The following is an 11,190-nucleotide window of genomic DNA, read 5'->3' on the forward strand; positions in this document are numbered from 1 at the left end:
AGAGTCCAACATAGAGAGTGCAGGAGAAGAGGTTAGATGAGCTTCCTTCCTTGAGTATGTAACACTATTTTTCATAAGTGAGATGGTGCATTTCAGTCTCAAAGGCAGATATTTCCTCGAATAGAACGTTGCTAGCACCAGGATCTAAAGCAGGTTTTAGTAGAGTTTGAGTCAGTCAGTCTTTTATTAACTATCATGACCAACATAATGTGATACATATTACTTCCATCTTGACAGAAATAATATTCAGGCACAGGCTCCCACTATAAATTAGTGAGGACATTCCGATGCTATTTACATCTTTTTAATGCCTAAAAGAATGATTGGGAGTTTTACTTACCACATAAATTGGTAAAATGATGCAGTATGCCAGAAGACTTCCTTTTTTTTTTTGCTTCAGTCTCGGCAATTCAGAGAAACTCTGCTGTGAAACACTGCCACTGCTGGTCATTCAGTATAATCTGCAGATGGAAAAGTCCACTGTTAGTAAATTTAGTATAAGCAATACAAAATGTTTAGATTTTTATAAAGGGTAACCAGATCAATACTATGGAGTCTGTTTTATTGTGAAAATCAACAGCTCAATTAAAAAATCAAATCTCAATTTGTGTTTATAACCTCTCATACTTCTCTGCGTCCCCTTGCCTCATTTGCTAACACTCTCTAAACAATTGTAGCACGTACATTGGGATATAAATCTTTTTGCCAGCCAAGTGGCAGCGCACCCTTCTTAATTCCTTTGTTTTAGGATATGGTACACCAGTAGCGATTAAGCCAGCTGGTAAGTTGAGAGAGGAAGGGTTATGCTACAGTTAACAGGGATAATAGAAACTATGAATAGCATAATTTGCATCTTCTCTTTAGCCAAATCCTACCAGTGCAGCAATGGTGAAGTTGAGACTCTTATGCTCAAACCTGCGTTCATACAAATGTGTAAGTCTAAATAAAGTTCTAATTTCTTTCTTCGTACCATCTCATCTTTTCGTTGGGCATCCTATCTACCCTGCAACTCATCTCATTACCAAGATAAATGTATCCTACTCCTTGTTAGGCAACAGAGTGGCTCTCATGTCAGACAACATCTTCCTTTACCTTCATGATGCCAGCTGCTTTGCAACAGAGTGGCCTTCTAGTCAGAAAACATCGTGCTTTAGCTTCATGATGTCAGACTGCTAGGCAACAGAATGGCACCTCATGTCAGACAACTTCTTGCTTTAGCTTTATGATGTCAGACACCCCTGGACCAATTGTCCTTGTGGAAGCTAACCACACAGGAGGATGAGATATCAGAAGTTATGCAGTAGGTTACTATCTGTATTCATGACTGCCAGCCACGTAGGAGGGGGAATGGTAAAGGAATGGGAACCAGTCGAAGCACTGTGTCCTTTTCAAAAGTGGGATTGAGGTACAAAGACAGATTAACCTTAACAACAATCCATCTTGAGTATCAGAGTCCAACATAGAGAGTGCAGGAGAAGAGGTTAGATGAGCTTCCTTCCTTGAGTATGTAACACTATTTTTCATAAGTGAGATGGTGCATTTCAGTCTCAAAGGCAGATATTTCCTCGAATAGAACGTTGCTAGCACCAGGATCTAAAGCAGGTTTTAGTAGAGTTTGAGGCAGTCATTCTTTTATTAACTATCATGACCAACATAATGTGATACATATTACTTCCATCTTGACAGAAATAATATTCAGGCACAGGCTCCCACTATAAATTAGTGAGGACATTCCGATGCTATTTACATCTTTTTAATGCCTAAAAGAATGATTGGGAGTTTTACTTACCACATAAATTGGTAAAATGATGCAGTATGCCAGAAGACTTCCTTTTTTTTTTTGCTTCAGTCTCGGCAATTCAGAGAAACTCTGCTGTGAAACACTGCCACTGCTGGTCATTCAGTATAATCTGCAGATGGAAAAGTCCACTGTTAGTACATTTAGTATAAGCAATACAAAAAGTTTAGATTTTTATAAAGGGTAACCAGATCAATACTATGGAGTCTGTTTTATTGTGAAAATCAACAGCTCAATTAAAAAATCAAATCTCAATTTGTGTTTATAACCTCTCATACTTCTCTGCGTCCCCTTGCCTCATTTGCTAACACTCTCTAAACAATTGTAGCACGTACATTGGGATATAAATCTTTTTGCCAGCCAAGTGGCAGCGCACCCTTCTTACTTCCTTTGTTTTAGGATATGGTACACCAGTAGCGATTAAGCCAGCTGGTAAGTTGAGAGAGGAAGGGTTATAATACAGTTAACAGGAATAATAGAAACTATGAATAGCATAATTTGCATCTTCTCTTTAGCCAAATCCTACCAGTGCAGCAATGGTGAAGTTGAGACTCTTATGCTCAAACCTGCGTTCATACAAATGTGTAAGTCTAAATAAAGTTCTAACTTCTTTCTTCGTACCATCTCATCTTTTCGTTGGGCATCCTGTCTACCCTGCAACTCATCTCATTACCAAGATAAATGTATCCTACTTCTTGTTAGGCAACAGAGTGGCTCTCATGTCAGACAACATCTTCCTTTACCTTCATGATGCCAGCTGCTTTGCAACAGAGTGGCCTTCTAGTCAGAAAACATCTTGCTTTAGCTTCATGATGTCAGACTGCTAGGCAACAGAATGGCACCTCATGTCAGACAACCTCTTGCTTTAGCTTTATGATGTTAGACACCCCTGGACCAATTGTCCTTGTGGAAGCTAACCACACAGGAGGATGAGATATCAGAAGTTATGCAGTAGGTTACTATCTGTATTCATGACTGCCAGCCACGTAGGAGGGGGAATGGTAAAGGAATGGGAACCAGTCGAAGCACTGTGTCCTTTTCAAAAGTGGGATTGAGGTACAAAGACAGATTAACCTTAACAACAATCCATCTTGAGTATCAGAGTCCAACATAGAGAGTGCAGGAGAAGAGGTTAGATGAGCTTCCTTCCTTGAGTATGTAACACTATTTTTCATAAGTGAGATGGTGCATTTCAGTCTCAAAGGCAGATATTTCCTCGAATAGAATGTTGCTAGCACCAGGATCTAAAGCAGGTTTTAGTAGAGTTTGAGTCAGTCAGTCTTTTATTAACTATCATGACCAACATAATGTGATACATATTACTTCCATCTTGACAGAAATAATATTCAGGCACAGGCTCCCACTATAAATTAGTGAGGACATTCCGATGCTATTTACATCTTTTTAATGCCTAAAAGAATGATTGGGAGTTTTACTTACCACATAAATTGGTAAAATGATGCAGTATGCCAGAAGACTTCCTTTTTTTTTTGCTTCATTCTCGGCAATTCAGAGAAACTCTGCTGTGAAACACTGCCACTGCTGGTCATTCAGTATAATCTGCAGATGGAAAAGTCCACTGTTAGTACATTTAGTATAAGCAATACAAAATGTTTAGATTTTTATAAAGGGTAACCAGATCAATACTATGGAGTCTGTTTTATTGTGAAAATCAACAGCTCAATTAAAAAATCAAATCTCAATTTGTGTTTATAACCTCTCATACTTCTCTGCGTCCCCTTGCCTCATTTGCTAACACTCTCTAAACAATTGTAGCACGTACATTGGGATATAAATCTTTTTGCCAGCCAAGTGGCAGCGCACCCTTCTTACTTCCTTTGTTTTAGGATATGGTACACCAGTAGCGATTAAGCCAGCTGGTAAGTTGAGAGAGGAAGGGTTATGCTACAGTTAACAGGAATAATAGAAACTATGAATAGCATAATTTGCATCTTCTCTTTAGCCAAATCCTACCAGTGCAGCAATGGTGAAGTTGAGACTCTTATGCTCAAACCTGCGTTCATACAAATGTGTAAGTCTAAATAAAGTTCTAATTTCTTTCTTCGTACCATCTCATCTTTTCGTTGGGCATCCTATCTACCCTGCAACTCATCTCATTACCAAGATAAATGTATCCTACTCCTTGTTAGGCAACAGAGTGGCTCTCATGTCAGACAACATCTTCCTTTACCTTCATGATGCCAGCTGCTTTGCAACAGAGTGGTCTTCTAGTCAGAAAACATCTTGCTTTAGCTTCATGATGTCAGACTGCTAGGCAACAGAATGGCACCTCATGTCAGACAACTTCTTGCTTTAGCTTTATGATGTCAGACACCCCTGGACCAATTGTCCTTGTGGAAGCTAACCACACTGGAGGATGAGATATCAGAAGTTATGCAGTAGGTTACTATCTGTATTCATGACTGCCAGCCACGTAGGAGGGGGAATGGTAAAGGAATGGGAACCAGTCAAAGCACTGTGTCCTTTTCAAAAGTGGGATTGAGGTACAAAGACAGATTAACCTTAACAACAATCCATCTTGAGTATCAGAGTCCAACATAGAGAGTGCAGGAGAAGAGGTTAGATGAGCTTCCTTCCTTGAGTATGTAACACTATTTTTCATAAGTGAGATGGTGCATTTCAGTCTCAAAGGCAGATATTTCCTCGAATAGAACGTTGCTAGCACCAGGATCTAAAGCAGGTTTTAGTAGAGTTTGAGGCAGTCATTCTTTTATTAACTATCATGACCAACATAATGTGATACATATTACTTCCATCTTGACAGAAATAATATTCAGGCACAGGCTCCCACTATAAATTAGTGAGGACATTCCGATGCTATTTACATCTTTTTAATGCCTAAAAGAATGATTGGGAGTTTTACTTACCACATAAATTGGTAAAATGATGCAGTATGCCAGAAGACTTCCTTTTTTTTTTTGCTTCAGTCTCGGCAATTCAGAGAAACTCTGCTGTGAAACACTGCCACTGCTGGTCATTCAGTATAATCTGCAGATGGAAAAGTCCACTGTTAGTACATTTAGTATAAGCAATACAAAAAGTTTAGATTTTTATAAAGGGTAACCAGATCAATACTATGGAGTCTGTTTTATTGTGAAAATCAACAGCTCAATTAAAAAATCAAATCTCAATTTGTGTTTATAACCTCTCATACTTCTCTGCGTCCCCTTGCCTCATTTGCTAACACTCTCTAAACAATTGTAGCACGTACATTGGGATATAAATCTTTTTGCCAGCCAAGTGGCAGCGCACCCTTCTTACTTCCTTTGTTTTAGGATATGGTACACCAGTAGCGATTAAGCCAGCTGGTAAGTTGAGAGAGGAAGGGTTATAATACAGTTAACAGGAATAATAGAAACTATGAATAGCATAATTTGCATCTTCTCTTTAGCCAAATCCTACCAGTGCAGCAATGGTGAAGTTGAGACTCTTATGCTCAAACCTGCGTTCATACAAATGTGTAAGTCTAAATAAAGTTCTAACTTCTTTCTTCGTACCATCTCATCTTTTCGTTGGGCATCCTGTCTACCCCGCAACTCATCTCATTACCAAGATAAATGTATCCTACTTCTTGTTAGGCAACAGAGTGGCTCTCATGTCAGACAACATCTTCCTTTACCTTCATGATGCCAGCTGCTTTGCAACAGAGTGGCCTTCTAGTCAGAAAACATCTTGCTTTAGCTTCATGATGTCAGACTGCTAGGCAACAGAATGGCACCTCATGTCAGACAACCTCTTGCTTTAGCTTTATGATGTTAGACACCCCTGGACCAATTGTCCTTGTGGAAGCTAACCACACAGGAGGATGAGATATCAGAAGTTATGCAGTAGGTTACTATCTGTATTCATGACTGCCAGCCACGTAGGAGGGGGAATGGTAAAGGAATGGGAACCAGTCGAAGCACTGTGTCCTTTTCAAAAGTGGGATTGAGGTACAAAGACAGATTAACCTTAACAACAATCCATCTTGAGTATCAGAGTCCAACATAGAGAGTGCAGGAGAAGAGGTTAGATGAGCTTCCTTCCTTGAGTATGTAACACTATTTTTCATAAGTGAGATGGTGCATTTCAGTCTCAAAGGCAGATATTTCCTCGAATAGAATGTTGCTAGCACCAGGATCTAAAGCAGGTTTTAGTAGAGTTTGAGTCAGTCAGTCTTTTATTAACTATCATGACCAACATAATGTGATACATATTACTTCCATCTTGACAGAAATAATATTCAGGCACAGGCTCCCACTATAAATTAGTGAGGACATTCCGATGCTATTTACATCTTTTTAATGCCTAAAAGAATGATTGGGAGTTTTACTTACCACATAAATTGGTAAAATGATGCAGTATGCCAGAAGACTTCCTTTTTTTTTTTGCTTCATTCTCGGCAATTCAGAGAAACTCTGCTGTGAAACACTGCCACTGCTGGTCATTCAGTATAATCTGCAGATGGAAAAGTCCACTGTTAGTACATTTAGTATAAGCAATACAAAATGTTTAGATTTTTATAAAGGGTAACCAGATCAATACTATGGAGTCTGTTTTATTGTGAAAATCAACAGCTCAATTAAAAAATCAAATCTCAATTTGTGTTTATAACCTCTCATACTTCTCTGCGTCCCCTTGCCTCATTTGCTAACACTCTCTAAACAATTGTAGCACGTACATTGGGATATAAATCTTTTTGCCAGCCAAGTGGCAGCGCACCCTTCTTACTTCCTTTGTTTTAGGATATGGTACACCAGTAGCGATTAAGCCAGCTGGTAAGTTGAGAGAGGAAGGGTTATGCTACAGTTAACAGGAATAATAGAAACTATGAATAGCATAATTTGCATCTTCTCTTTAGCCAAATCCTACCAGTGCAGCAATGGTGAAGTTGAGACTCTTATGCTCAAACCTGCGTTCATACAAATGTGTAAGTCTAAATAAAGTTCTAATTTCTTTCTTCGTACCATCTCATCTTTTCGTTGGGCATCCTATCTACCCTGCAACTCATCTCATTACCAAGATAAATGTATCCTACTCCTTGTTAGGCAACAGAGTGGCTCTCATGTCAGACAACATCTTCCTTTACCTTCATGATGCCAGCTGCTTTGCAACAGAGTGGTCTTCTAGTCAGAAAACATCTTGCTTTAGCTTCATGATGTCAGACTGCTAGGCAACAGAATGGCACCTCATGTCAGACAACTTCTTGCTTTAGCTTTATGATGTCAGACACCCCTGGACCAATTGTCCTTGTGGAAGCTAACCACACTGGAGGATGAGATATCAGAAGTTATGCAGTAGGTTACTATCTGTATTCATGACTGCCAGCCACGTAGGAGGGGGAATGGTAAAGGAATGGGAACCAGTCAAAGCACTGTGTCCTTTTCAAAAGTGGGATTGAGGTACAAAGACAGATTAACCTTAACAACAATCCATCTTGAGTATCAGAGTCCAACATAGAGAGTGCAGGAGAAGAGGTTAGATGAGCTTCCTTCCTTGAGTATGTAACACTATTTTTCATAAGTGAGATGGTGCATTTCAGTCTCAAAGGCAGATATTTCCTCGAATAGAACGTTGCTAGCACCAGGATCTAAAGCAGGTTTTTAGTAGAGTTTGAGTCAGTCAGTCTTTTATTAACTATCATGACCAACATAATGTGATACATATTACTTCCATCTTGACAGAAATAATATTCAGGCACAGGCTCCCACTATAAATTAGTGAGGACATTCCGATGCTATTTACATCTTTTTAATGCCTAAAAGAATGATTGGGAGTTTTACTTACCACATAAATTGGTAAAATGATGCAGTATGCCAGAAGACTTCCTTTTTTTTTTGCTTCATTCTCGGCAATTCAGAGAAACTCTGCTGTGAAACACTGCCACTGCTGGTCATTCAGTATAATCTGCAGATGGAAAAGTCCACTGTTAGTAAATTTAGTATAAGCAATACAAAATGTTTAGATTTTTATAAAGGGTAACCAGATCAATACTATGGAGTCTGTTTTATTGTGAAAATCAACAGCTCAATTAAAAAATCAAATCTCAATTTGTGTTTATAACCTCTCATACTTCTCTGCGTCCCCTTGCCTCATTTGCTAACACTCTCTAAACAATTGTAGCACGTACATTGGGATATAAATCTTTTTGCCAGCCAAGTGGCAGCGCACCCTTCTTAATTCCTTTGTTTTAGGATATGGTACACCAGTAGCGATTAAGCCAGCTGGTAAGTTGAGAGAGGAAGGGTTATGCTACAGTTAACAGGGATAATAGAAACTATGAATAGCATAATTTGCATCTTCTCTTTAGCCAAATCCTACCAGTGCAGCAATGGTGAAGTTGAGACTCTTATGCTCAAACCTGCGTTCATACAAATGTGTAAGTCTAAATAAAGTTCTAATTTCTTTCTTCGTACCATCTCATCTTTTCGTTGGGCATCCTATCTACCCTGCAACTCATCTCATTACCAAGATAAATGTATCCTACTCCTTGTTAGGCAACAGAGTGGCTCTCATGTCAGACAACATCTTCCTTTACCTTCATGATGCCAGCTGCTTTGCAACAGAGTGGCCTTCTAGTCAGAAAACATCGTGCTTTAGCTTCATGATGTCAGACTGCTAGGCAACAGAATGGCACCTCATGTCAGACAACTTCTTGCTTTAGCTTTATGATGTCAGACACCCCTGGACCAATTGTCCTTGTGGAAGCTAACCACACTGGAGGATGAGATATCAGAAGTTATGCAGTAGGTTACTATCTGTATTCATGACTGCCAGCCACGTAGGAGGGGGAATGGTAAAGGAATGGGAACCAGTCGAAGCACTGTGTCCTTTTCAAAAGTGGGATTGAGGTACAAAGACAGATTAACCTTAACAACAATCCATCTTGAGTATCAGAGTCCAACATAGAGAGTGCAGGAGAAGAGGTTAGATGAGCTTCCTTCCTTGAGTATGTAACACTATTTTTCATAAGTGAGATGGTGCATTTCAGTCTCAAAGGCAGATATTTCCTCGAATAGAATGTTGCTAGCACCAGGATCTAAAGCAGGTTTTAGTAGAGTTTGAGTCAGTCAGTCTTTTATTAACTATCATGACCAACATAATGTGATACATATTACTTCCATCTTGACAGAAATAATATTCAGGCACAGGCTCCCACTATAAATTAGTGAGGACATTCCGATGCTATTTACATCTTTTTAATGCCTAAAAGAATGATTGGGAGTTTTACTTACCACATAAATTGGTAAAATGATGCAGTATGCCAGAAGACTTCCTTTTTTTTTTGCTTCATTCTCGGCAATTCAGAGAAACTCTGCTGTGAAACACTGCCACTGCTGGTCATTCAGTATAATCTGCAGGTGGAAAAGTCCACTGTTAGTACATTTAGTATAAGCAATACAAAATGTTTAGATTTTTATAAAGGGTAACCAGATCAATACTATGGAGTCTGTTTTATTGTCAAAATCAACAGCTCAATTAAAAAATCAAATCTCAATTTGTGTTTATAACCTCTCATACTTCTCTGCGTCCCCTTGCCTCATTTGCTAACACTCTCTAAACAATTGTAGCACGTACATTGGGATATAAATCTTTTTGCCAGCCAAGTGGCAGCGCACCCTTCTTACTTCCTTTGTTTTAGGATATGGTACACCAGTAGCGATTAAGCCAGCTGGTAAGTTGAGAGAGGAAGGGTTATGCTACAGTTAACAGGAATAATAGAAACTATGAATAGCATAATTTGCATCTTCTCTTTAGCCAAATCCTACCAGTGCAGCAATGGTGAAGTTGAGACTCTTATGCTCAAACCTGCGTTCATACAAATGTGTAAGTCTAAATAAAGTTCTAATTTCTTTCTTCGTACCATCTCATCTTTTCGTTGGGCATCCTATCTACCCTGCAACTCATCTCATTACCAAGATAAATGTATCCTACTCCTTGTTAGGCAACAGAGTGGCTCTCATGTCAGACAACATCTTCCTTTACCTTCATGATGCCAGCTGCTTTGCAACAGAGTGGCCTTCTAGTCAGAAAACATCGTGCTTTAGCTTCATGATGTCAGACTGCTAGGCAACAGAATGGCACCTCATGTCAGACAACTTCTTGCTTTAGCTTTATGATGTCAGACACCCCTGGACCAATTGTCCTTGTGGAAGCTAACCACACAGGAGGATGAGATATCAGAAGTTATGCAGTAGGTTACTATCTGTATTCATGACTGCCAGCCACGTAGGAGGGGGAATGGTAAAGGAATGGGAACCAGTCGAAGCACTGTGTCCTTTTCAAAAGTGGGATTGAGGTACAAAGACAGATTAACCTTAACAACAATCCATCTTGAGTATCAGAGTCCAACATAGAGAGTGCAGGAGAAGAGGTTAGATGAGCTTCCTTCCTTGAGTATGTAACACTATTTTTCATAAGTGAGATGGTGCATTTCAGTCTCAAAGGCAGATATTTCCTCGAATAGAACGTTGCTAGCACCAGGATCTAAAGCAGGTTTTAGTAGAGTTTGAGTCAGTCAGTCTTTTATTAACTATCATGACCAACATAATGTGATACATATTACTTCCATCTTGACAGAAATAATATTCAGGCACAGGCTCCCACTATAAATTAGTGAGGACATTCCGATGCTATTTACATCTTTTTAATGCCTAAAAGAATGATTGGGAGTTTTACTTACCACATAAATTGGTAAAATGATGCAGTATGCCAGAAGACTTCCTTTTTTTTTTTGCTTCAGTCTCGGCAATTCAGAGAAACTCTGCTGTGAAACACTGCCACTGCTGGTCATTCAGTATAATCTGCAGATGGAAAAGTCCACTGTTAGTAAATTTAGTATAAGCAATACAAAATGTTTAGATTTTTATAAAGGGTAACCAGATCAATACTATGGAGTCTGTTTTATTGTGAAAATCAACAGCTCAATTAAAAAATCAAATCTCAATTTGTGTTTATAACCTCTCATACTTCTCTGCGTCCCCTTGCGTCATTTGCTAACACTCTCTAAACAATTGTAGCACGTACATTGGGATATAAATCTTTTTGCCAGCCAAGTGGCAGCGCACCCTTCTTACTTCCTTTGTTTTAGGATATGGTACACCAGTAGCGATTAAGCCAGCTGGTAAGTTGAGAGAGGAAGGGTTATGCTACAGTTAACAGGAATAATAGAAACTATGAATAGCATAATTTGCATCTTCTCTTTAGCCAAATCCTACCAGTGCAGCAATGGTTAAGTTGAGACTCTTATGCTCAAACCTGCGTTCATACAAATGTGTAAGTCTAAATAAAGTTCTAATTTCTTTCTTCGTACCATCTCATCTTTTCGTTGGGCATCCTATCTACCCTGCAACTCATCTCATTACCAAGATAAATGTATCCTACTCCTTGTT

At 39.0% G+C, this 11,190-nt stretch overlaps 1 long non-coding RNA gene across 1 annotated transcript; it reads right to left on the reverse strand.

The window, feature by feature from the left end:
* Positions 1–340: 340 nt before the first annotated feature.
* Positions 341–10,590, reverse strand: LOC147676752 (uncharacterized). Its single transcript, XR_015302428.1, has 8 exons — positions 10,482–10,590; positions 9,034–9,153; positions 7,586–7,705; positions 6,136–6,256; positions 4,687–4,807; positions 3,239–3,358; positions 1,790–1,910; positions 341–461 (listed from the first exon to the last, which is right to left on the reverse strand). It is a non-coding gene; the product is annotated as an uncharacterized LOC147676752 (long non-coding RNA).
* Between the last annotated feature and the right edge of the window lie 600 nt (positions 10,591–11,190).

The sequence above is a fragment of the Lissotriton vulgaris genome, chromosome 12, assembly GCF_964263255.1.
Source record: "Lissotriton vulgaris chromosome 12, aLisVul1.2, whole genome shotgun sequence".
Taxonomy (NCBI): Eukaryota; Metazoa; Chordata; class Amphibia; order Caudata; family Salamandridae; genus Lissotriton; species Lissotriton vulgaris.